Source organism: Bos taurus, chromosome 26 (genome assembly GCF_002263795.3).
Source record: "Bos taurus isolate L1 Dominette 01449 registration number 42190680 breed Hereford chromosome 26, ARS-UCD2.0, whole genome shotgun sequence".
Lineage (NCBI taxonomy): Eukaryota > Metazoa > Chordata > Mammalia > Artiodactyla > Bovidae > Bos > Bos taurus.
Window position 1 is genome coordinate 20534854 of NC_037353.1, and position 26382 is coordinate 20561235.

Below are 26382 nucleotides of genomic sequence, written 5' to 3' on the forward strand. Positions count from 1 at the left end.
GGCGGCCGAGGCTTTATGCGGCTCCTTGTCACTTGCGGAGAATGCCTGTGCGAGGCCTGTGCTGCCACACGGCCGATTGTGAGCGTGCCAAGGCGGGTGAATGGGGAGGCCTCAGCGCGCCGCGCCATTGTGGGGCCGGGCCTCGCTGAAAGGCGGCTCCGGGCCGGGAAGGTGCGGAAAGAATGGCTTTTTATTGGAGTCCCGAACAAAAGGTGTGGTAGGAAGGCGAAGTCCCCTGCGCGAACAAAAACCTCAGCGCGTCGGGATTGACGTCCCCCCCGAGCTCCCCATTGCTTCTCAGAGCGGGGGCTTTGTGCAGCAGTCTGCTCAACAGAGGGACGGAGAAATGCGCGGGGGTTTTGTTCCCCACTTTTTGTGCGCTGGGGGAGGGGGCGGCCAGGGGGAACGGGGTCTGGGCGGGCAGCAGGGAGGGGCTCGCTGATTAGGCTGGGCCGGCCCGGGCGCCGAGATGTTCAGCGGGAGTCGGCTGCCTGAAAGCAGGGTCATTATTGCTACAAGTTTAGCAATTTCGCCCTTAGAGGAGGGGGCGGGGGCTGCTAGGTTGCTGCGGGGCCGCCGGGCTGGGGAGCTGCAGAGTCCCGGAGGAGAGAGAAGAAAAAAAGGGGAGGGGAGAGAGAGAGACAGGCCGGCAAGGCAATCCACCAAACCCACTGACCGCCCAGGAAGAGGCTTGGACGCATCCAACAGGGCCTAGCGGGAAGCAGGACAGGCGGCGCCTGGGGGGGCGAAGACCCGCCCTCCCCTTGCCTCCTTAGAAGCAAAAAGACCCCCGAGCCAGGCACACCAGGCTGCGGATCCCTCAGCTCCTCGCCGCCCGTTTCCTCCTCTCTCAAACCGCCCTGCAGTTGGGACACCGTTTCCCACCACCCCGATGTCCCAAACCCCCTTCCTAGCGAGCCCTCTTTCTGGAGCTAGTCTCTTTCCTTGAGTTGCTTAGGCTAAGGGCTTGGAGGGAATTCTTGCCTCCTAAGACATTTCTCACTGCCTGCAGCCTCGGACTCCATTCATCCATCCATCCATCTATTCACAAGTATTCACTGATACTGATACTACTAATACATGTTCACTTCACTGTTCTGGCCACTGCGGAACGGTGAAAAATAAAAGTGTCCGCAGGCTTAGGCCGTTGATTTGAAGGAGTGTGTGCGCCGGGAAGATAGACAACTAACAAATAAATGTAAAAATAGGTAGTTGATTCTAAGAAAGAGAACCAAGTACTGGAGGGAGGATTCTTTTGAGTAGGTGATCAGAGAAAGCCACATTGAGGACATCAGATTCAAGCTGAAGCCTGAATGACAAAAAGAAAGCCAGTCCAAGCAGCGCTTTGCTGTTGCCGCCTCCTTGTCTCTGCATATGTCCTCCCCTCCTTCTGGAATGCTCTAACACCCCCATCTTTCTGGTAAACTCTTGCTCCTCCGTCAAGGCCAAGCTTTTTTCCTGAACCACCCAAGTGGGGGTAATCACTCCCTAATAGTGCCACCAGAGTCTTAGGTACTTTCCAGTATCACCACATAGTGTCATGAAAAAATTTATTTGTCTCTCTCCCTGCCATGTGAGGGCCTAGTGAGTTCGGAGGGGCCAGGCTGGCATCTTTTCCCCCTAGAACATATAACACGGAGATCATGGGGCCAGGCTGCTTCAGAGTGGCCATCCCCAATGCAGGTGGCCCCAGTGCTGTGGAACTTCTCACTGGGTGCTGACTGCAAGGAAGATGGGCAGAGCTAGACTCTTGAACCACCTGGGTGGAGCCAGAACACCGGAAATCGACCACAGAAGACCTGCAGCCTATCCCCATCCCAGAGGAAGGTCGGGCCTTGGGCACCCCAAGATGCTGCGGGGCAGGGGGCAGGGTGGATATGGCTTCCCCAAGGGATTGCTGCCCCTGGCCGTACAGCTTAAAACCTAGGGAAGAAGGTTGAGAACTTGGTGGTAACCTTGACACGAGGACACCAAGTTTAGGGTTAGGGAAGAAGACTCAAGGAGAGGGAAGGGTGGGGCGGGGGTGGAAAGCTGGAATGTATGCAATAAATCCAGGACCTGCATCTGAGACCCAAATCAACTTTCCCTACATTCACTAGGTGAGAAATATGGTCAGCGATCAAGATGCTGCCCAGCACGGAGCACTCACTTCTAAGCCTGGATTTCAGCGCGTGCGCACTAGAAAACCCAAGGCTCTGGGAGCAGATTCCATTGCTCCGCTGGGGGTTTTCCTAAGTAAGCAACTCCTTTTTCTCCCTCCTGGTCTGTATCCTGCTGGACCGTGGCCTCTCAGTGCTCCCCAGCACCGGATACCCACCTTCCTTGCTTGGCTTCCTCCTGGCCCGCATTGGTCGCCCTTCACTCTGCATCCATCCCCTCCGGTTCTGGAAAAGGGGCGTGTGATTCTCATAGAGGAAACAGAGCTGGTTCTATGAATTGGCTCCTGCGCACTTTGCACTTTGCGTGTCTTGAGATACTTAAAGCCAGTATGGACCAGCCCCCTCCCCGATCCCTACCCTTCCCCAGATCCTTCAATCTCTGGGTATAAATAGCTCACATCTCTTCGTTGAAGGATTTCCGTACTGCTCAGTTGCTGAGGTTCCAGTGCCTTGGCCATCAGAGGGTGAAAACCCTTGACTAACAGCTAGTTCTTCTTTGAGCTCCCTCTCTAGGGGAAAAGATACCCTCCCAGACCCAAACCACCGCCTAGTTACTGATTGTCCTGTGATCCAGGAGGAAATGTAAAATCCAGACAAGCCTTCTAACGACCTATGAGACTGCGTGGGTGAAGTAAACCGTCTCTCTGGGTTATGAGCTCTAAAGCAAAGAAAAGCGATACTCCTTCCCCATCCGATGACAGGTGTCACATTGGGCTCAAGCAGTGAGTAGGCACTACTCGTGGGGCATGTGGAATAAGTTCTACAAGGCCAGCACTTTGTTTTTCTTTCTTCAGAGCCTAATCTTGAGGGGTTAAGAGGATGAACTCTGGAGTCAGACTGCCTTTATTTCAATCTCAGGGCCACCATAAACATCATTAGAGACCTTGAGTAAGAAACTCTCTGAACCTCAGTTTTCTCCTCTGTAAAATGGGTATGCTTAATAGTGCCTTTCTTATAGGTTTTCTTTTCTTACAGTAGAACACACAAATATTAAGTATACAACTCAATGAAGGTTTATATATGTAGATGCTCATGAGCCAATCAATCACCTCGGCTTTGAAAATTAAAGGAGATGATCCATGTAAAAGCAGCTTAGTGCAGCAGGGTCTGGTGGCTCAGTGGTAAAAACAAACAAATAAACAAACAAAAAACCCCCCAAAAAACCCGCCTGCCAGTGCAGGAATTCGGTTTCGATTCCTGGGTCGGGAAGATCCCCTGGAGAAGGAAAGGGCAACCCACTCCAGCATTCTTGCCTGAGAAATCCCGTGGACGGAGGAGCCTGGCGGGTTACAGTCCATGGAGTCCCAGAGTCGGACAAGACTTAGCGACTAAACAACAAGCAGTGTCTGGTAGGCATCAGCCAGGCCTGCGCTAGGCGCTGTGTATAACTCAGAAGCCCAGGACTGTTTTCTGCCCTTGGGTCACTCATAGGTGCACAGGGAGAGCGGGCGGGCGGGAGCCATTGCTGATAAACCAGGGGCAGGGGCCACCTGGCGGGGCCGTCGAGGCTGGCAAACTTTTCAGAGGTTTGGACTTGAGGAATTCGACTGAAGAAGGAAGTGAAAGGAGGTTCCTGGGGGAGCCACGAGTCCCTCCAACCCATGCTGCGGGGAGGAAGGGGTCAGGAGGGAAACCTAGCCCCTCTGGGCAAGGCGATTCCCGGGCAAGGCCTGGGTGGGGCCGGGTGGGCGGGCGCTCCGCGGGAGAGCAGCGCGTGTAGGGGGCGGGCTGGTTCAAGGCTTCCAGCGCAGCGTCCTCCTCCTTCGCTTAATGGTTCCGAGCTCAGGGGGGACATCCCAGGTGCCTTCTCCCGTCTCCCGGGGAGAACGGCGGATTCTCGATGTCTTGAGTTCAGTGCTCCGCCGCCGCCCGCTCCGCTTGAACGGGAGGCACTGCGGGTGGCCCAGGTGCCTCGGGGCCGGGAGCAGCGTCTCACACCGGCCTGGGGCGGCCAGAGCCCGCTGGGCACGGAGCCCTCAGCGAACCCTGGGAGAGCCCAGAGTGGGAGAACCAGCCGTCCTGGCGGTCACTACCGAGGCGCGGAGCCAAGCCCAGCGCGCAGCGAGGAGATAAGACGCTGTGCGGGAGGTTGGTGAGTCCGTGTGGCTTCCGGGCCAAGTCCAGAGGGGCTGGGGTGGGGGAAAGGGCACTGATCTCAAAACTACGCTTGCTTTATTGAAAAGACGCTCCCACAAAAAACCTGAACTGTAGGTAACGTTCATAGCAGCAAAATTTTCTAAAGGGAAGTTTAGAAAATTTATGGAAGTATGACACATACAGGAAAGACCTAAGTGTACATACCGCTCACTGAATCTTCAGAAGCTGAACGCTCCCTGCGAACCACATCCAGATGATAAAATAAAGCATGCCCGACCCCTACCCCAAGCCCCCTTGTGCTCCCTTTTTACGACTACCATCCCCACCAAGTGAAGTCGCTTGCTCGGTCGTGTCCGACTCTTTTCCAGGCAAGACTACTGGAGTGGGTTGCCATTTCCTTCTCCAGGGGATCTTCCCAACCCATGGGGTTTTTTTGTTTTTTGTTTGTTTGTTTGCCCCATTTGGAACACTGTATAAATGGAATCACATAGCTAGTGCTCTATCTGCCTGGCTTTTTAAATCTGTGAGGTATATATTCTGCGTGTTGTTGTACATTGCTCATTTTCATTATTTTACAGAATTCCCTTGTGTGGATGTGCCGCAATTGATTCATCCATCGTGCTGTTGATGGGCTTTGTGTAGTTTCTAGATTTGGGCTGTGGTGACTAATGCACCTACAGACATCCAAGAACAATACCCTGTAGAACTTTCTGCAGTAATGGAAGTGTTCTACGTCTGTGGTGTCCGGTATGGTTGCCGCTAGTCACATGTGGCTGCTGCTCCCTTGAACAGTGTGTGTGTGACTGAGGGATTGGATTTTAGTTGTCTAAAATTATGATTAATTTAGATGCAAAGGGTCATATGTGTTAGCACAGTTCTAGTATGTCTTTTGATGACCGTAATGCACATTTCGCTTCTGTACATACCTAGGAGTGCCATTGCTGCGTCTTAGAGGATGAAAGTTAGCGGAAGTAGATTCTACCAAGCAGTTTTCTAAAGTTGGTTGTACCAATTTACATTTCCATTGGGAGCAGCACCGAAGTGGTTAGTATTTTCATTCCATTTCTCTTCATGTAGTGAAAAGAGGCTTTTTTGCTTACTTTTAAGTAAAGCCATGAAAACTGACACTTAACCATAGGGAAGATGATGTAATAATAATGATGGTTGGACGATTTCCTGAGGACTGAGAGATGTTGCTAGCATGGGTGCTAAGTTGCTTCAGTTGTATCCGACTCTTTGCAACCCTATGGACTGTAATCCACCAAGCTCCTCTGTCCATGGGATTCTCCAGGCAAGAATACTGAAGTGGATTGCCATTCGCTCCTCGAGGGGATCATCCAGACCCCGTGTCTGTCTCTTCTGTCGCCTGCCTTGGCAGTTAGGCTCTTTACCACTAGCGCCACCTGGGGAGCCCTGAGAAATGTTATAGGGATCTAAAGCTTACCCTTCATGCCACCGCACTTCTGCAGCTGGGCCTCCCACTCAATCAACCTTCTGCTTTTGGAACTGGAGCAGGATTAGCAGGGCACTAGGGCAAAGGCGCCCCGACTGCGACGGACCACGCAGAAGCATGGCCGAGAGGAGCTACCCCACGCCCGAGGTCAGGGGTGGCAGCCGAAAGGAGCTACCCCACGTCCAAGGAGCGGTGGCTGCGTGAGTGCAGGAGGGTGGAGAGGAGCCACTCCACGTTCAAGGTCAGGAGGGGCAGCTGTGAGGAGATACCCCTCGTCCAAAGTAAGAGAAACCCAAGTAAGACAGTAGGTGTTGCGAGAGGCATCAGAAGGCAGACACACAAACCATAATCACAGTAAACTAGTCAATCTAATCACACGGACCACAGCCTTGTCTAACTCAATGAAACTAAGCCATGCCTGTGGGGCAACCCAAGATGGGCGGGTCATGGTGGAGAGATCTGACAGAATGTGGTCCACTGGAGAAGGGAATGGCAAACCACTTCAGTATTCTTGCCTTGAGAACCCCATGAACAGTATGAAAAGGCAAAATGATAGGACACTGATGGAGGAACTCCTCGGGTCGACAGGTGCCCAATATGCTACTGGAGATCAGTGGAGAAATAACTCCAGAAAGAATGAAGGGATGGAGCCAAAGCAAAAACAATACCCAGCTGTGGATGTGTCTGGTGATAGAAGCAAGGCCCGATGCTGTAAAGAGCAATATTGCATAGGAACCTGGAATGTCAGGTCCATGAATCAAGGCAAATTGGAAGTAGTCAAACAGGACATGGCAAGAGTGAATGTCGACATTCTAGGAATCAGCGAACTAAAATGGACTGGAATGGGTGAATTTAACTCAGATGACCATTATATCTACTACTGTGGGCAGGAATCCCTTAGAAGAAATGGAGTAGCCATCATGGTCAACAAGAGAGTCCAAAATGCAGTACTTGGATGCAATCTCAAAAACGAGAGAATGATCTCTGTTCGTTTCCAAGGCAAACCATTCAATATCACAGTAATCCAAGTCTATGCCCCAACCAGTAATGCTGAAAAAGCTGAAGTTGAACGGTTCTATGAAGACCTACAAGACCTTTTAGAACTAACACCCCAAAAAGATGTCCTTTTCATTATAGGGGACTGGAATGCAAAAGTAGGAAGTCAAGAAACACCTGGAGTAACAGGCAAATTTGGCCTTGGAATATGGAATGAAGCAGAGCAAAGGTTAATAGAGTTTTGCCAAGAAAATGCACTGGTCATAACAAACACCCTCTTCCAACAACACAAGAGAAGACTCTACCCATGGACATCACCAGATGGTCAACACCGAAATCAGATTGATTATATTCTTTATAGCCAAAAATGGAGAAGCTCTATACAGTCAGCAAAAACAAGACCGGGAGCTGACTGTGGCTCCAATCTGCTGCTAAGTCACTTCAGTCGTGTCTGACTCTGTGCGACCCCATAGATGGCAGCCCATCAGGCTCTGCCGTCCCTGGGATTCTCCAGGCAAGAACACTGGAGTGGGTTGCCATTTCCTTCTCCATTGCATGAAAGTGAAAAGGGAGAGTGAAGTCACTCAGTCGTGTCTGACTCCTAGCGACCCCATGGACTTCAGCCTACCAGGCTCCTCCGTCCATGGGATTTTCCAGGCCAGAGTAATGGAGTGGCTTGCCATTGCCTTCTCCTGTGGCTCAGATCATGAACTCCTTATTGCCAAATTCAGACTTAAATTGAAGAAAGTAGGGAAAACCACTAGACCATTCAGGTATGACCTAAATCAAATCCCTTATGATTATACAGTGGAAGTGAGAAGTAGATTCAAGGGAATAGATCTGATAGATAGAGTGCCTGATGAACTATGGACTGAGGTTCATGACATCGTACAGGAGACAGGGAGCAAGACCATCCCCATGGAAAAGAAATGCAAAAAAGCAAAATGGCTGTCTGAAGAGGCCTTACAAATAGCTGTGAAAAGAAGAGAAACAAAAAGCAAAGGAGAAAAGGAAAGATATAAGCATCTGAATGCAGAGTTCCAAAGAATAGCAAGGAGAGATAAGAAAGCCTTCCTCAGCAATCAAGAAATAGAGGAAAACAACAGAATGGGAAAGACTAGAGATCTCTTCAAGAAAATTAGAGATACCAAGGGAACATTTCATGCAAAGATGGGCTCAATAAAGGACAGAAATGGTATGGACCTAACAGAAGCAGAAGTTATTAAGAAGAGGTGGCAAGAATACACAGAAGAACTGTACAAAAAAGATCTTTATGACCCAGGTAACCATGATGGTATGATCACTCACCTTGAGCCAGACATCCCGGAATGTGAAGTCAAGTGGGCCTTAGAAAGCATCACTACGAACAAAACTAGTGGAGGTGATGGAATTCCAGTTGAGCTATTTCAAATCCTGAAGGATGATGCTGTGAAAGTGCTGCACTCAATATGCCAGCAAATTTGGAAAACTCAGCAGTGGCCACAGGACTGGAAAAGGTCAGTTTTCATTCCAATCCCAAAGAAAGGCAATGCCAAGGAATGCTCAAACTACCACACAATTGCACTCATCTCACATGCTAGTAAAGTGATGCTTAAAATTCTCCAAGCCAGGCTTCAGCAATACGTGAACCATGAACTTCCAGATGTTCAAGCTGGTTTTAGAAAAGGCAGAGGAACCAGAGATCAAATTGCCAACATCTGTTGGATCATAGAAAAGGCAAGAGAGTTCCAGAAAAACGTCTACTTCTGCTTTATTGACTATGCCAAAGCCTTTGATTGTGTATATCATAACAAACTGTGGAAAATTCTGAAAGAGATGGGAATACCAGACCACCTGACCTGCATCCTGAACAATCTGTATGCAGATCAAGAAGCAACAGTTAGAACTAGACATGGAACAACAGACTGGTACCAAATAGGGAAAGGAGTACATCAAGGCTGTATATTGTCACCCTGTTTATTTAACTTATATGCAGAATACATCATGCAAAATGCCAGGCTGGATGAAGCACAAGCTAGAATCAAGGTTGCTGGGAGAAATATCAATAACCTCACATACTCAGATAACACCACCCTTTGACAGAAAGCGAAGAAGATCCTCTTGATGAAAGTGAAAGAGGAAAGTGAAAAAGTTGGCTTAAAACTCAACATTCAGAAAACTAAGATCATGGCATCTGGTCCCATCACTTCATGGGCAAATAGACGGGGAAACAATGGAAACAGTGAGAGACTATTTTCTCTGGCTCCAAAATCACTGTAGATGGTGGCAGCAGCCATGAAATTAAAAGACGCTTGCTCCTTGGAAGAAAAGCTATGATTAACCTAGTTCAGTTCAGTCGCTCAGTTGTGTCCGACTCTTTGCGACCCCCTGAATCGCAGCATGCCAGGCCTCCCTGTCCATCACCAACTCCTGAAATTTACCCAAACTCATGTCCATCGAGTCAGTGATACCATCCAGCCAACTCATCCTCTGTCATCCCCTTCTCCTCCTGCCCCCAATCCCTACCAGCATCAGGGTCTTTTCCAATGAGTCAACTCTTTCTTTGCATGAGATGGCCAAAGTATTGGAGTTTCAGCTTCAGTATCAGTCCTTCCAATGAACACCCAGGACTGATCTCCTTTAGGATGGACTGGTTGGATCTTCCTGCAGTCCAAGGGACTCTCAAGAGTCTTCTCCAACACCACAGTTCAAAACCATCAATTCTTCGGTGCTCAGCTTTCTTTATAGTCCAACTCTCACATCCATACATGACCACTGGAAAAACCATAGCCTTAACTAGACAGACCTTTGTTGACAAAGTAATATTATGCTATCTAGGTTGGTCATAACTTTCCTTCCAAGGAGTAACCTAGACAGCATATTAAAAAGCAGAGACATTACTTTGCCAATAAAGGTCCACCTAGTCAAAGCTATGGTTTTTCAAGGAGGTGGGAGCGGGGTTCAGGATGGGGAACACATGTACACCCATGGCGGATTCATGTCAATGTATGGCAAAACCAATACAATATTGTAAAGTAATTATCCTCCAATTAAAATAAATAAGTTTATATTAAAAAAAGATAAAATACTCTGCTACATGTTTGAGGGTGAAGGAAGGGAAAGGAGGTAGAAAATATGAAATTACAGGGTGGGGAGATCTCAGAGCTCAAAAGAAGAAGCATTGTTTCTAGAAGTAGGAAAGAAAGTATATCTATATTTAAAGGGGAAGTGTTACTTGTCGAGAGAATGGATATTTATCCCTCTGAAAACAAAGTAATAAAAACAAATCAAGGAGAGTGGGTCCCATGAGGAAGAGCCTGCCAGTGGAACTCAGCTTTCCCAGAAGGGTATCGAAAGATCAGTTCAATTCAGTCGCTCGGTTGTGTCTGACTCTTTGCGACCCCATGGACTGTAGCACCGCAGGCTTCCCTGTCCATCACCAACTCCCAAAGCTTGCTCAAACTCATGTCCATTGAGTTGGTGATGCCATCCAACCATCTTATCCTCTGTTGTTCCTTCTCTTGCTTCCCCAGCATCAGGGTCTTTTCCAATGAGTCAGTTCTTCGCATCAGGTAGCCAAAGTATTGGAGCTTCAGCTTCAGCATCAGTCCTTCCAATGAATATTTAGGACTGATCTCCTTTAGGGTGGACTGGTTGGATCTCCTTGCAGTCAGCCCCGAGCATCCTGTATCATGCATCAAACCTGGTCTGGCAATTCGTTTCACATATGATAATATACATGTTTCAGTGCCATTCTCCCAAATCATCCCACCTTCACCCTCTCCCACACAGTCCAAAAGACTATACATCTGTGTCTCTTTTGCTATCTCACATACAGGGTTATCGTTACCATGTTTCTAAATTCCATATATATGCATTAGTATACTGTATTGGTGTTTTTATTTCTGGCTTACTTCGCTCTCCATAATAGGCTCCAGTTTCATCTACCTCATTAGAACTGATTCAAATACATTCTTTTTAATGCTGAGTAATATTCCATTATGTGTATGTACCACAGCTTTCTTATCCATTCATCTGCTGATGGACATCTAGGTTGCCTCCATGTCCTGGCTATTATAAACAGTGCTGCAAGGAACATTGGGGTACACATGTCTCTTTCAGTTCTGGTTTCCTCAGTGTGTATGCCCAGCAGTGGGATTGCTGGGTCATAAGGCAGTTCTATTTCCAGTTTTTTAAGGAATCTCCACACTGTTCTCCATAGTGGCTGTACTAGTTTGCATTCCCATCAACAGTGTAAGAGGGTTCCCTTTTCTCCACACCCTCTCCAGCATTTATTGCTTGTAGACTTTTGGATAGCAGCCATTCTGACTGGCGTGATCTCTATTTTATCTTAACACTGGCGTTCTTTCTTCAGATATCTTTCCTTCCCCCTTTGGAGTCAGATTTCTGAATTCGTCTTTTTTTTTCCCCCTGCCAACAATTTTTGATTCTTATTTTTAAGTGCATTCTTAAATTTGACAGGCAAAGATAAGTTCTTTAATAATGAGAGAATTTAAAGTAATGTCTATATATATATATATATATATATATATATATATATATACAGAGCAAAATAGCAGAAAGGATCTCTGAAAGAGGCTTTGGGCAGGAGGAGAATGAGTAATGGGAGAAGAGAATATCAATTGATAGATGTCATCTTTTTTGCTAGGGAAGCTGACCTAGCCCTAATCAGATTTTATTATCACTGCTTCAATAAGCCATTTTATCCAAAGGATAATTTCAAAACCACATTTAGGATAAATTTGAGTCCAACTATTATAGGCAAAACTGAAGCAGAATTTTTAAAAATTTCATTGAAAATGTTCATTATGTGGATCTTGATTGCAGTAATCTGTCTAAATTTGTCTTGAGAGCTACTTCCCTTTCCCTCAGCCTAAATGACGCTCATCTCCCAAATGCTAGATATTGATGCCCTCAGCAGCACTCCTGAGGTGTTGAAAGCCTGCTGCTGCTGCTAAGTCACTTCAGTCATGTCCGTCTCTGTGTGACCCCATGGACTGCAGCCTACCAGGCTCCTCCGTCCATGGGATTTTCCAGGCAAGAGTACTGGAGTGGGGTGCCATTGCCTTCTCCTGAAGGCCTGCTACTCCACCTAATTATATGAGACTCATTCTTTGAGATCAAATGACTTCTCTAGTTTGTGCTTTATTACCTCTCTTCAATGTTCAGCATAATGACCTTTTTTAAAAATATTATTATTTACTATTTATTTATTTTGGCTGTGCTGTGTCTTTGTTGCTGTGCGGGCTTTTCTCTAGTTGTGCAGAGCTGGGGCTACTGTAGCTGCAGTGCATGATTTCTCATTGCAGTGCCTTCTCTTGTCGCGCCCGGCACAGCCTCTAGGGCAGTGGCCTTCAAGAGCTGCAGCTCATGGGCTCTAGAGCACAGGCCCAGTAGTTGTGGTGCATGGGCTTAGTTGCTCCGTGGCACGTGGGATATTCCAGGACCAACCAGGGATCAAACCCATATCTCCTGCATTGGCAGGCAGATTCTTTACCACTGAGCTCCCAGGGAAACCCCCATAATGACGTTTTACTGGAAAGTTGGGAAAATTTTGACAGTCTCTACTCTCCTAATCATTTTCTTTCTCAAAGAATAGCTGCTCCTCCTCTTGCTTCTCCAGCCCCACTTCGTGGAACCCTCCAAGTTTCATAATTTTTCTACATTCTTGCTGTCCTAAAACTTGACACTGTACATACACGGTGTCACCTATCACTTTTATATGAAGTGTCCCTGAATCTATAGGTTGGTCCCCCTCTAAATTCATATTTTCAAATGCCCAGGGGATAGTTCTGTATGTACTTAAACCATTGTCACCTCAAGTTCATCACCACTGCCCCAACCTACTCACACCTTAGCTTCTGGCCAGGGCATCGCTGCTCCTAGTTCTCTTCCCTTTGGTTGGAACCAGTCAACAAACGCACATTTTCCCTAAGAGTCTCTCTTCACTTAGAGCAGAAGGAATGGGAGAACTAACACTGTCTGAATGCCTAAACATTTTGGGCACTGGGCTCTGCGTAGAAAAAGAAGCCATCCTAAAAAGTAAGTGCCATTATCTACATTCTTAAGGGTTAATAAAAATATTTCAGGACTTCCCTGGCAGTCCAGTGGTTAAGGCTTAATGCTTTCATTGCAGGGGACAAAGGGTTTGGTCAGGGAACTAAGATCCCATATGCTGCATGGCATGCCCACCCCCTCCCCCAAAAGGGAAGATTTTGAGGATTTGGACACTTGGTACAAAGATCCTCAGGTCTTAAGTGAGGGTTCAAAACTCTAAACACTTTACTATAACGGCATTCTAACTCATCCTGTGGCTTGGGTGTATCATTGATAAGCCCCATCTTTATACCAGCACCGGACTGATTTTCCCCAGATACCTCTTAATTAAAGTACTATCTACCCAGTTGCACTCTGGGGTCTTACTGTATATAGGATCAAATATACTCTCAAGACCATTACCGTGCCAAATCAACCAAATTTCCCTTTATTTTTTAGTGATATATATACGACCTCTTTAGTGTCCCCACCCTCAACCCCTTTGTCTTCCGTGCTCTTTCCTGGAGGAATATCTCAGCACTTCCGAGTCAAACCCCTCCTAACTTGTAAGTATGCATGTGTGCGTGTGTGTGCTCAGTCATGTCCAACTGTTTGTGACCCCATGGACTGTAGCCAGCCAGGATCCACTTTACGTGGGATTTCCCAGGCAAGAACACTGGAGTGGGTTGCCATTCCTTCTCCAGGGAATATTCCTGACTCAGGGATCGAACCTGAGTCTTCTGCTTTGGCAGGCAGATTCTTTAGCACTGTGCCACCTGGGAAGCCCAACTTGTAAGTATGCTGCCTCCCAATTATGAAGTCTTTTCCAGTTACCAAAGCTCATGGCCATCACATATCATATTCTTTTAATGTAAATGAGATAGCCTTACCTGCAAAACTTCTCTCTTGATCCAAGTAATGGTTTTATTTATTTTCTCATTATTTCCACCCTCAATTTAAAAACAAGCTCCTTGAGGTTAAGGATCATGTCTTATGCTTCTTTTATATTGCCCACAGAGATAGACATAAAAAAGAAATAATTTAGTAGAAAATGCTTAGAAAAGTATTAAGTGCAGTATAAACAAAGTACATTATTCTTAAAATTACTTGTGTTATAAAAATTGGCAAAATGTATTAGGTGCAGGTTCAACAAACAGCAGAAACTTGAGGGATTCAATAAATAAGTTGGATCCAGAGTTCCTCCACCTTCTCCTCCCATTTAATCCTTAACAATGCGTTCCTGCCCTCTCAGACTGAACATATGAAAGGAGAGGCATTGACATTGCCCACTGGATGATGGGTTTTTTCAGGACAAGGAATTCTTGTCCATCCAGTTGTTTTTTGGAGCCTGAGTATAATGTCCAGTCTGAGGAGAAGGGAATGGCTACCCGACTCCAGTATTCTTGCCTGGAGAATTCCATGGGCAGAGGAGCCTGGTGGACTAGTCCATGGAATTGGAAAGAGTCAGCACGACTAACACTTTCACTTTTTGATGAAAGAATGAATAACTGGAGATATACCTTGGACCAGATGTACGTGTTGTCCTACATTTCTGCTTCTTTGGAATTCTTTTCCTGCTTCCCCGTGTAGAATGAGAGAATGTCAAAGCTGGAAGGGATCAGCTCAATCAACCTCCCATTTTAAAGATGAAAAAACAATTGCAGATAGGAGACCATCTGCCTCCAGGTTATCCCTCCGCTCACACCCTTCAGATGTCCTGTCCAATCCAGTGTTTCCAACACTGTAATTCACAGCCTCCCGGTTTTCAGCGTCGTGTCCCTGCGCCTGTACCCACCACTTCTTCCTCTCTTGCCAGGGCCCCTTCCCAGATCCCCTCACCCAGCTCTGCACTCCGCATGCCCCCAGTGTTATTTACGATTGTAGATAGTACTCTTTTGAATGTGGTACAAGAAAACTCCTCTGCGATCAGGAGCATATACACTTAAAAGCGTGACTATTTGGAAGGAACACAACCTCTACCAGTAAGTTATGATTCAGAATCTCTTCAGGGCCTTACTCCAGAAGAATTTAAGAATTTCTCTAAGTCCAGAAACATAGTAGGATTTTTATAGTAATAAACCACTGTGCAATTGCTTAACATGCTGGGTGATATTCTAGAATTTCTAGAATTACTAGATATTCTAGAAGGCTCATGGCAACTCAGCAACCCCAAGGCTAGTAGCTCCATTTTGCAGATGAGTAAACTGAGGTTCAGAGACGTTAAAAACAACTTGCTGGAGGTCACACTGCTGGTACCAGAGCAGGTGATTGACCTGATCTCTTTGCCTTCTCCAGTGTGCCTTTAAGATACACTGCTTCACCTGGATGTCCACTTCCTCCTCAATGGCTACTCTTTTTATTTATTTATCTTTGGCTGTGCTGGGTCTTCATTGCTGCGTGGGCTCGCCTCTAGTGGTGCTCAGGCTTCTCTTGTTGCGGAGCACAGGCTCCAGGGCACTCCGGCTTCAGTAGTTGTGGCACATGGGCTCAATAGTTGCGGCTTCTGGGCTAAGTTGTTGTATCACAGGGGCTTAGTTGCTCCGAGGTATGTGGGATCCTCCTGGACCAGGGATCGAACCCATGCCTCTTGCATTGACAGGTGGATTCTTTACCACTGGGCCACGAGGGAAGACTTCAATGGCTACCTTTGGTGAGGTCTTTCCTGTAAGAACTGCCTTCCACACCTGGGCTCTATCGCTGTTCCCACGTGGTTAGTATCTGGAGAAAGCTGAGACTGGCCCTGCGTGCGCCCTCTAGTGGTCACATGGGGATGCACCATTCCTCTGCTGCTGTCTCTGATGTCGGAGGACCTTGGTCAGCACCCTCTGGTGTTGGCCAGGGACGCAAAGTCATACAGACTCAGGCTTCGGAGGTGCCCTGTCTCCGAGAATGGAGGGTGGGCTATTCCTTGTGTTAGGACTGGATTCTCTGAGTCCTCCACTCCTGATAGTCCTTTAAGGAAGACACACTCATGCCTGACAGTGAGAGAAATCAGTTTGGAGAGGGACTTGACAATAGCCCAAATTCCTCTTTAGCAAGTCAGCAAGAGCATCTGACTCAGAGTCCACATAAATGGCTGTCCCAGCATCCACAGTCCTTTGTTCATTGACAAACCTAGGCTTAGTATTGTGCTAAGTTCCCAAATTTGCTTATCCTACATGCCCTTGGTGGGTCTCAGTCTCTCTAACCAACAATGTCATCATCTGAAAACAGGAAATACCTGCCTCACCTACCTGTGGGGATGTGATCAAGCCAGAGAGTAAATGTAAGATGGGTGTGAGGTTTGAGATAGTCCATCCTCCTCTCCCACTGCCATCTTGCGGGGACGGGAGCCCATCTCATGCGCAGATCAAGTCTCTAAAACCGCCCACACTCTTGCAGCCTCCTTCAGATAAAAAGCAATCCTTCTTCCCTGGTGGCTCAGACGGTAAAACGTCTGCCTACAATGCGGGAGACCCGGGTTCAATCCCTAGGTTGGGAAGATCCTGTGGAGAAGGAAATGGCAACCCACTCCAGTATTCTTGCCTGGAAAATCCCATGGATAGAGGAGCCTGGTAGGCTGCAGTCCATGGGGCCATAAAAGGTGGACACGACTGAGCGACTTCACTTCCACTTACTTCTCTGATTGAACCTTGGGTCACATGAGTCCACTGGTGCCTTTGGGCAAATTAGGAAAAGGCACTGCTTTCTCCAAGTGGACATGGCTTTGCCAGCTGCTTCTATTGGATATGGGTGTCTCTTGGACCAGGCACTTGTTCAGTAAACAACCCACACAACCAAACGTGGAGGCCTTGGTGCCATATGCATCTGTTAGTCCTGCTCCTTACTCCATGAATGACATGACACTGAATGGATGTGCTGGCCACATTTACAAAACACCGAAACTATCACTGTTGGGGGAAAGTTCAGCAATCAATGGGTGACTTGGCCTGTCCCTGGGGCAGGAAAAGCCCTGCTTTCTGACTGGGTTTGTTTGATTTCGTCAGGCAACTAAGATAAGCATTGCTCTTGTCACTGCCCCTACAGACTCGAGAATTTCTCCCTTAAATGACCAAAGTTCCTGCAGTGGATTTAATCCTTAAGTCACTGAAAGTACAGATGAAGATTTGGTTTTTGCACTTTAGGGCAAGTGAGAACAAGTAACCCTGTGATGAAAGACGACAGCCCTGGGGAGGAGCAGGGCCCATGAAGGGCATTTAGATTCTGTTTTCGTCTTTCCCCCTGGATGCTCTTCACCCTCTCCATCCACTTCTCTTTGGTCTCCCCTCCTCTCCCCCCGCCAGATCTTTCCTCCCTCTGTCCTCTTTGCCTCTTTCTCTGTCTCTTGTGTTTTAAATCTCTGCTTGGCATTCTTTCTCTCTCTCCTCCCTTCCTTCTTTCTCCCTCACTTTTCCTGTTCTCTGCTGACTTATGGAATTAAAGAATATTTAATATTCATAGATTGATGTACTTATTATCTGGATTGAAAAATAAGACAATTCTCTTGTGAAAACAGCAATTATATTAAATTGCTTTTTATTTGTACTCTATTAAAAGTACTATATAAACCATAGTACTTCTTGCTGTGCATCAGTGATATCTGATAGAGAAAAGCACCCCACCCCCGACACAGCTTATACAATGCAAGGGAGGCGAGGGAAGCCAGTAAGAAGGAACTCGTGATTAGCATCAAGGCGAAGTCCTCAGGACACTGGCAGCATGGAAGGGTTAGGACCGTAGAGTGCTGAAGGTGGATCCTCTACTCCAAGCTCCTTGCTTCATTTCCAGGGTCACACCCATCCACTCAGTATCCCTGGAATTTTCTAGAGAAGACAAATAGATCGTTTCTATACATAACTCCAGATAGGAAATAGAAGTCCAGAGAAATTATATGATTTCTTGAAAGTCACACAGCCAGCCCATGGGAAAACTTGAAATAGAACCTATTTGTCAAGCACAACAAATATTTAACACACTGGGGATATCACACGAGGACATCATAGGAGCTACAGGAATTGGAGCAGCTTGATAAGACCAGTTACCACTTATGTGGAATTATGACCTCGAGGGAGAAGATAGATCATCTAACCAACACTCATTTACCAGGTGGACAAAATTGGATTCAACCCAGAGTCTATAGATTACATGTCCAATTCCCATTCGCACACAATAGGTCACTCTAATGGCAGGGTCAGGGACCGGGCCACGCACACAGAAGATGATCTGTTTTCCTTCCAGCACTCAGCACATATCCTGAGCCTCCCTGGCTGACGTGTTAGACAACAGCTCACCGCAAGCAGCTGCTCCTGTTACTGCCCAGCGCTCTGTATCCTCTAAGGACCTTCTGCAACCTGCCATGTGACTCCGCTTCCCAGGGAGGCTATATTCTGCAGTTAGCAGGCAGTCTTGCTGACGGGCTTTGAGTTTATTAAGTCCTGAATTCCCAAATACACTTTGTTCTTTTTCTTCCTTCCTCCCTCCCTTCCTCTCTTCCTTTCCCTTCCTTCCTTCTTTTCTTCCTTTATCTTTTTACTTTTCTTTCTCTTTCCCTTCCTTTCTTCTTTTTTCCCTCTGTCCCTTCCTCCCTCTTTCTTTCCTTCATTCATTCTTTCCACCAACCACTTTCTGTTCACTTGAAAAACATATTTCTGGAGTACTGTTACAACCAAGCACCGTGCTGGGCTCTGTGCTGTGCTTAGTCATTCAGTTGTGTCTGATCCTTTGTGACCCAGTGGACTGTAGCCCACCATGGGGTTTCTCCTCTGTCCGTGGGATTCTCCAGGCAAGAATACTAGAGTGGGTTGCCATGCCCTCCTCCAGGGGATCTTCCCAACCCAGGGACTGAACCCAGGTCTCCCACATTGTAGGCAGATTCTTTACCGTCTGAGCCACCAGGGAAGCCTTAGGAATACAGAGTTGATAAGCCAGGCTCCCTGCTCTCCTGTTGGTTATAGTGTCATGGGAGGTAGGGTGACACATTCACAAAGAGCATTTTCCTCCCTCTGATACGGGCAGGGATAACCTGTGGGTTGCACAGGCTACTGGCCCAATGTGGGCAGAGTGGGTGACCAATCAGGACAGACTTCTGGGAGGGGATGACACATGAGCCAAGTTGAGGCGTGAAGAGCAGTTGGCCAGGCTAAGTGAAGAAAATTAAACTAGTTCCCTCAAAAGGAAGGTGGGAAGTTGGTGGGAGACGGGGCTGAGAGAGAGCTCAGGGCAGGCTGTGCTCACTTGAGTCACTACTAAGCTTTTCCACACTGCAACCATCTCTCTGTGTTGGGAGAGCAGTCTAAGCTTTATTTTGACTCTAGGAACAATTTCCTTTGGATTTAAAACATGTTGGAATAATGGGTGAAACTGTGCAGAGGAGAGGACTATATGGGGACTCTGCTTTATTTTTCTGTAAACCTAAAAATGTTCTAAAAAACAAAGTTCATTAATTTAAATTTTCATGTTGGATGATTTAATTAAATTAATTAATGTTTTTGGAGGCGTGTCAGCCAATGTTGTCTTTGTCATTGTTGAGCACATGGAACCCCATGGAAGTCACCATAAGGAGTCTGGCTTCTCTGCCCACTCCTCTTTCTCCCTGGAGCCTCCCCATCTCAGTAAAGGGCATCGCCATCACCTGTTCAGGCCCATCTGATTTGATCACCCTTGTTCCCTCCATCTCTAGTTCTATAGTCTGTACTCGAAGGTCCCTCTGGAATTCATCCAGTCTGCTCCATCTCCTTTTCTTTCCCTCTGAAACAGCCCACCATCATCTTCTCCCAGCCTGGCCTCTTCCATGATCTCGTAAGTCGACCTCCCACTTATATTAGTCTGCTTAAGTTGTCACAACAAAGGGCCTCAGACCTGGTGGCTTAAACCCCAGAATTTAGTTTTGTACATTTCTAGAGACTGGAAGTCCAAAGTCGTGGTATCGGCAGGTTGGTTCTTTTGCAGCCTCTCTCCTTGGCCTGTGGGTAGCTGCCTTCCCCCTGTGTCTTCACATGGTCTTCACATGTGTGCATCTGCGTCCTAATCTCTTTAAGGACTAATGTTAAGGACATTAGTCATATGGGATGAGGGTCTGCCCTAATGCCCTTGCTTGAACTTAATTACCTCTTTAAGAACTTTGTCTCCACATACATTCGTACTCTGAGATACTGGGACTAGGACTTCAACATATGAATTTGGGATATAACAGCACTTCCACTCTGTGGCCCTCTGAGCCATTCTTCATGTACCCTCCAAGGTGATCTTATGAAAATGAAAATCAGACTGAGTTACTTACCTGCTTCAGAGTCTTCAATGACTTCCCAGTGTATTTAGAATGAAATCCATACTCTTCCCACGGCTTACAAGGCTTGGTCTGACCCCTACAACAACCCCCTGCTGCTGCTGCTAAGTCACTTCAGTCGTGTCTGACTCTGTGTGACCCCATAGACGGCAGCCCACCAGGCTCCCCCGTCCCTGGGGTTCTCCAGGCAAGAACACTGGAGTGGGTTGCCATTTCCTTCTCCAATGCAGGAAAGTGAAAAGTGAAAGAGAAGTCGCTCAGTTGTGTCCGACTCTTCGAGACCCCATGGACTGCATGCAGCCCACCAGGCTCCTCTGTCCATGGGATTTTCCAGGCAAGAGTACTGGAGTGGGTGCCATTGCCTTCTCTGCCCCCGCCCAAATTCCCCCTGCCTTGTCCTTAGCTCATCACCGTGCAGCTAGCTACCCAGCCTTCCTTGTGTTGCTAAAAGACAGGAAGCGCTTCTATGTCCTGCCTACTGTTTACCTGACACCTCCTACTCTTCCTTTAGTTCTCAGAGATCCTTCCCTGAAAGCCTGGTCTCAAGTAGGTGCCCACTGTGATTCTCAAATCTAGCCTCCACTTCCTTTACTTTGTACCTTGCTACCACAATTTGAGGTCAGATGTTTTCTTGTTTACTTGTTTTGTGTGTCTTTCTGAGGACAAAGACCGTTTTTGTTTTGTTCCCACCTGTATCCTTGCTCTGAGCATAATGCCTGGTTCAGGGAAGGTGCTCAGCAAATGTTTATTGAATGAGCAACAGAAGGAACTGGGAGCTTGCACTTTATTCTCCAGGCATGGGAATCTGCTGATGGATTTCTAGGAGAGAGATCACTCTGGCTACAGTGGGGAGGGGGTGAGTTAAGGGTCTGATCCTGGAATCGGGGAAACTAGTGGGAAGACTGTTGCAATAACCCAAATGAGAAATGATGAAACACTGAACTAGGATCTTAGAAATGAGACAGAAAAGGAGATAGCATTTGTGGGATGTGACAGTTTATAGGAAGCAACAGTTTATCGGATGTAAGAGGTGAAAAAGAGGGGGTACTCTGAGGTTCCTGGACTAGGTGAGAAGGTGAATGGGAGTATATTTCATGGAGACTGGAAGAGAAGAGAAGGAACAGGCTGGTTGAGAGTCTTAGACGTAAATTAGGAGAAAATTTATCTACCCACCAGAAGGCTCCTCTTAAAGACAGCAACTGTGTTGAAGTTCTCATTTAAAAAAAATCACACATAGTAAACCCTCAGTAATCCCAGTTAGGGACAGAGCATGTGGGCCCTTAGTCACACGCACAGTGTCAGTTATAGAGACCCTCGCATCTGTCCACAAGCCTGAACACCCTGGGGATGTTGGTTCTCTGAATTCCCATGTCACTCATCCTCCAGCCCTGCTCAGCCTGTTCCATTCCTGATGATCCCCCACCCTTTGCTTGTTTTTGGCCCTGGCAGACACAAAGCAAGCCCAGAGTACACCATCCAACTGGCAAGTGATGAGTGATTAGCTGCCAGGCTCTAAAAGGCTGGAATGAGGCTGCCTTTCAGTGCTAAGTGCAGTAACCCTAGCCCTCGGCTTGCTGTAATTCTAGATGGAGGTGGTCTGGAACTGGGCGTGGGCAAGGCAGCATGAATAGGCCCTCGAGGTCCAGTGGGAAGAGAGTGCATCTCTCCACAGTCAATTGAAAGTATGAAATTAACGCTCAAATGGAGGGAAACGAGATGCACTGGCTATGTGAGAGGATGAGTGATTCTTCTCACTAAAGAAAGGCTCCCTAAAAAAAAAAAAAAAGAAAGGCTCCCTGCAGGAGATAGGACTTGATGTGTGTGTGCTTTCTCAGTCATGTCCAACTTGTGACCGCACAGACTGTAGCCCATCAGGCTCCTCTGTCCATAGGATTTTCAGGCAAGAATACTGGAGTGGGTTGCCATTGCCTTCTCCAGGTGATCTTCCCAGCCCAGGGATCGAATCCACATCTCTTACATCTCCTGCATTGGCAGGCAGGTTCTTTTCTGCGGAGCCACCTGGGTGGCCACACAATTTCTCTCTTGCTTATCACCTAAGATAACATGCTGCATTTATACAAGGAGAGTCTCATTGCTTTTTTTTTTTTTCCTTTTTCTCTTTATTTCTGCCAACTGTCCTACAACTCTGTGACTTTTTTCAAGTGTTAGTAAATTAACCTCTCTGAACTTGTTTCCTCATCCATAAAGCAGGAGGCATAGCCCACACATCAAACAGCTGTTTTGAGAACCTAAATGGGCTAAAAGATTTAAAGGAATTATGGAGGCATTTCATAATTTAAGTGGTTAGTGCCTACCAAAAGCAAGTCTCTGCTTCACAAGTACCAGGGCACTGGAGGAATGCAGTCAGCACTCAGATGCCTGTGGTTTACAGTGTCATGGTAAGTATGTGTTCAGTTAATCTGTACCCTAGGGAAGGCCTGTTGCCTTAATCAAGAACACATAGCACAGGAGTGTTCCACTGGCATTTAATTAATGTCCACAGCTACTATGAAGGCTTAGTCTTTATCTCCCATTAGCATCAGAGTATTATAATTGGCGTCATAAGGATATTAGATAGGTTTTCCCTGGGGACAGGGAGGATGTGGCATGTTAAAAACCCATTAGAAATGAGCCTTCATCATTATAATCAGTGGTCTGGAAGATACACACTCATTGCCTAAGACAGCTTACAGTCCCTCCTTACCTTTGCATGATTGGAAGAAGGATTCTGGATGGTACCTGTGGTGCCTGTAGATTCTAAAATGGTCCTGAGTCCAGCCACAGTGTCAAAGCCTGAAGCCTCCAGGTTAATCCATTCTCACTTCTAGATTGTGGAGACCCCCTGGAGCAAACCTTTGATGCAAGGCCTGGTTAGAGCACCTGAAAGGACAGAGCTGTGATCAGTTTCCAGAACAGGTTCCTTTTGTGTCTTCTTGCTGATAAAAGCGTATCTAATAAAAGTCTGAAATGTGACAGAATTTGATCTGAAACTTGTGGGAAGTGAAGTTTTGGGGAGAGCAGCTAGCCCTTAACAACTCATAATGTTTGGGACCACCTACAGTTACCAAAAGCAGCCTAATCATTTGTGCATAGTTCAATTTGTTTAGGTCAGCTGGCAGCAGCTACTGGCAATGCATGTTAGGGCCAAGCACTTTATTTGCCTTATTTCATTCAATCCGAAGAACAAATCTGTGAGGTAGGTCCTATGATTATTCCATTGCTTTAACTGGGGAAAAGGAAACCCAGAGATCTTAATGCACTGCCCAAGGTCACACAGCTACTAATTAGTGGATCAGGTTTTGAAACCAGAGCCTTTGTGCTCAATCACTGCTCAATACTTCCTGATAGCATTTGAGGGTTTTTTTTTAATGTTCATTTTTTCATTTGGCTGTGCCAGGTCTTGGTTGCAGGATCTTTTTAGCTGTGGCTTGCAAACTCTTTAGTTGCAGCATGTGGGATCTAGTTCCCTGACTAGGAATCACACCTGGGCCCCCTACATTGGGAATGCAGAGTCTTAGCCACTGGACCACCAGGAAAGTCCCCATTTGAGGGTTTGAGATTGAATAGCTCTTTCCCTCAAATAGGGTCAGTCAGTAGTCTGGCTCTGCTCACAGCTATGCTTTCCTCATCTCTGCCCACCTGCTGAGAAAAGGCCATCTTTAAATGGAGCGGGAGCTGCCTCATTCGGACTGTGTCATGGATTCTGGTGCATCTGTCCTGGATTCTGGCAATGTCTACCTCTTGGCTCTCCTTTCTCACAGTTTCTTTTTCCTTCTCTCATTCTTCATATAGATTCTTAGGACCTCTGAGTTGGAACATCCAGTCCTGGCCAGAATATATAAATATGCAAGGTCCCAGGGGTGGTCCTCCAACTTGCTGGAATACAGCCCAGATAAAGCACTGATGCCATGTTTGAATGACTCTAACCCCTCAGTACTTTGGCCACCTCATGCAAAGAGTTGACTCATTGGAAAAGACTCTGATGCTGGGAGGGACTGGGGGCAGGAGGAGAAGGGGACGACAGAGGATGAGATGGCTGGATGGCATCACTGACTCGATGGACGTGAGTCTGAGTGAACTCCGGGAGCTGGTGATGGACAGGGAGGCCTGGCGTGCTGCAATTCATGGGGTTGCAGAGTCAGACACGACTGAGCGACTGAACTGAACTGAACTGAACCCCTCAGGACTTTGTCTTTTTATTGACCAGACTGTGGCTCATTGTCACTTCATTCACTGGTCCTGATTCTGCCGACTGTAGTTACTCAGATGCCCAATCCCTTTGTCACATGACAGTCCTTCAAGTATGTAGGGTTGGATTCATCTGTTACTAAGTGCACACCCTTAAAGGACTGATGGATGTCAGATGCCTTAAGATACAAGGTGGGATCACTCTAGACTCTGCAGGTTTCCCTGCTGGAAGCTGTGAAACCTGAAAGACTTTGGCTTCGTAGGAATCTGTCCTGTCCTCTGGGCAGAGGTGCTTATTGATCAGCCCTCCATAGCCAAAGAGAAAGCTGCTAAAATCCTCTCCCCTTTTACTGTTATATTTACTAAGCTTCCTGATAGCTCAGTTGGTAAAGAATCTGCCTGCAATACAGGAGACCCCGGTTCTATTCCTGGGTTGGGAAGATCCCCTGGAGAAGGGATAGGCTACCCACTCCAGTATTCTTGGGCTTCCCTTGTGGCTCAGCTGGTACAGAATCCGCCTATAATGAGGGAGACCTGGGTTCGATCCCTGGGTTGGGAAGATCCCCTGAAGAAGGGAAAGGTTACCCACTCCAATATTCTGGCCTGGAGAATTCTATGGACTGTATAGTCCATGGGGTCACAAAGAGTCGGACATGACTGAGCAACTTTCAATTCACTATAGCGTACTAAGTTTTTTTTTTAATTTATTGAGATACAATTTATTTACAATAACATTCACCATTTTAAAATGTACAATTCTGTGATTTTTAGTGTACTCACAAAGTTATACAACCTTTGCTACTACCTAATTCCAGAACATTTTCACCACCCCCAAGAGGAACCCCATGCTAATTAGCAGTCCATCCCATTTTCTTGCCTCCATCCCTGGTAACCACCCATCTACTTCCTGTCTTTATGGATTTGCCTACTGTGGACATTTCATCTAAATGGAATCATACAATATGTGCTCTTTTCTGACTTCTTTAACTTTGTTTAGTGTTTACAAAGTTCATCTGTGTTGTACCATGTATCAGAATTTCCTTGCTTTTTATGGCCAAATGACACTGGATTGTATGAATATACCACATTTTGTTTATCCATTCATCAGTTGATGGACGATTGGGTTGTTTCCATTTGGGGCTGTTATGAATAATGAGGCTGTGAACATCCGTGAACAATCTACAAGTTTTGTGTCAACATGTTTTCAAATCTCTTGAGTATACATCTAGGAGTAGGACTGTGGTTGCACAGCTCTTAAGTACATGTTGGTTTGATGCTTCTCAGTGAAGCCCTTTTCACACATAAAGGTTTCGGCCTGGGCTTAGGACTTGAGTGAACAGACATAAAAGACTATCATGCTCTTTCCGCCATCTTTCTGTGCTGCCATAAAGGTGCACGTGCTCCTTTGAGGCCAGTGCTCTCAACACCATCAACATCACTGAGGAGAGGCAAAGGTTCTTACCAGGTAGCTCTCCAAAGCCATCGTCTGGTTTCTAACTGGTGATACAGCATCCCCTAATGATGACAGAGTTGACTCACAAGCAGCTTAAACAATTGTAAAGTGATCAACCCCAGATTCGGTGTGCAGTTTGGTGATCTAGACTAATGACAGATAACCTGATCCCATCCCATCAGTTTGTATTAGTGATCTTAGCTGGCATCATGGACCAGGTGGAAGCAAGTTGAAATCACACAGGAGAGAAAATCCTGGGATTCTTCTTCTGGGAATATATAACACATACATACAAATGCAATGCCTCAGTGAATAACACCAACAAAGACTATTATTTCTTTCTTAATAAAACAATTATATCTACTATTGTATATATACATAGTAAAAAGTCTTAGATAATATTCAGCAAAATGAAAATAGTGAGTAACTCTGAACGGTGGGATTATGAATAATTTTATTCTCCCTTTTTTTTTTGCCTATTTCTATATTCCAAGTTTTCTACAAATAATTTTATCATTCAATATGATTATCATTTTATTGTTACAAAACAAAAATCCATGAATAAATTTGAAGAGCTAACTGGCTTTATTCATTCATAAATTGGGCAGCATCTCATCTAATGAACAGAAGTGTACTCCAAGGAATTGTACAGAATGGAAGGTTTCTATAGGCAGAGGGAGAGTGAGGCAAGGAAGTTATTAGCAAAAGAAAAGAAAGAATCGTTTGAGGCCAGGTC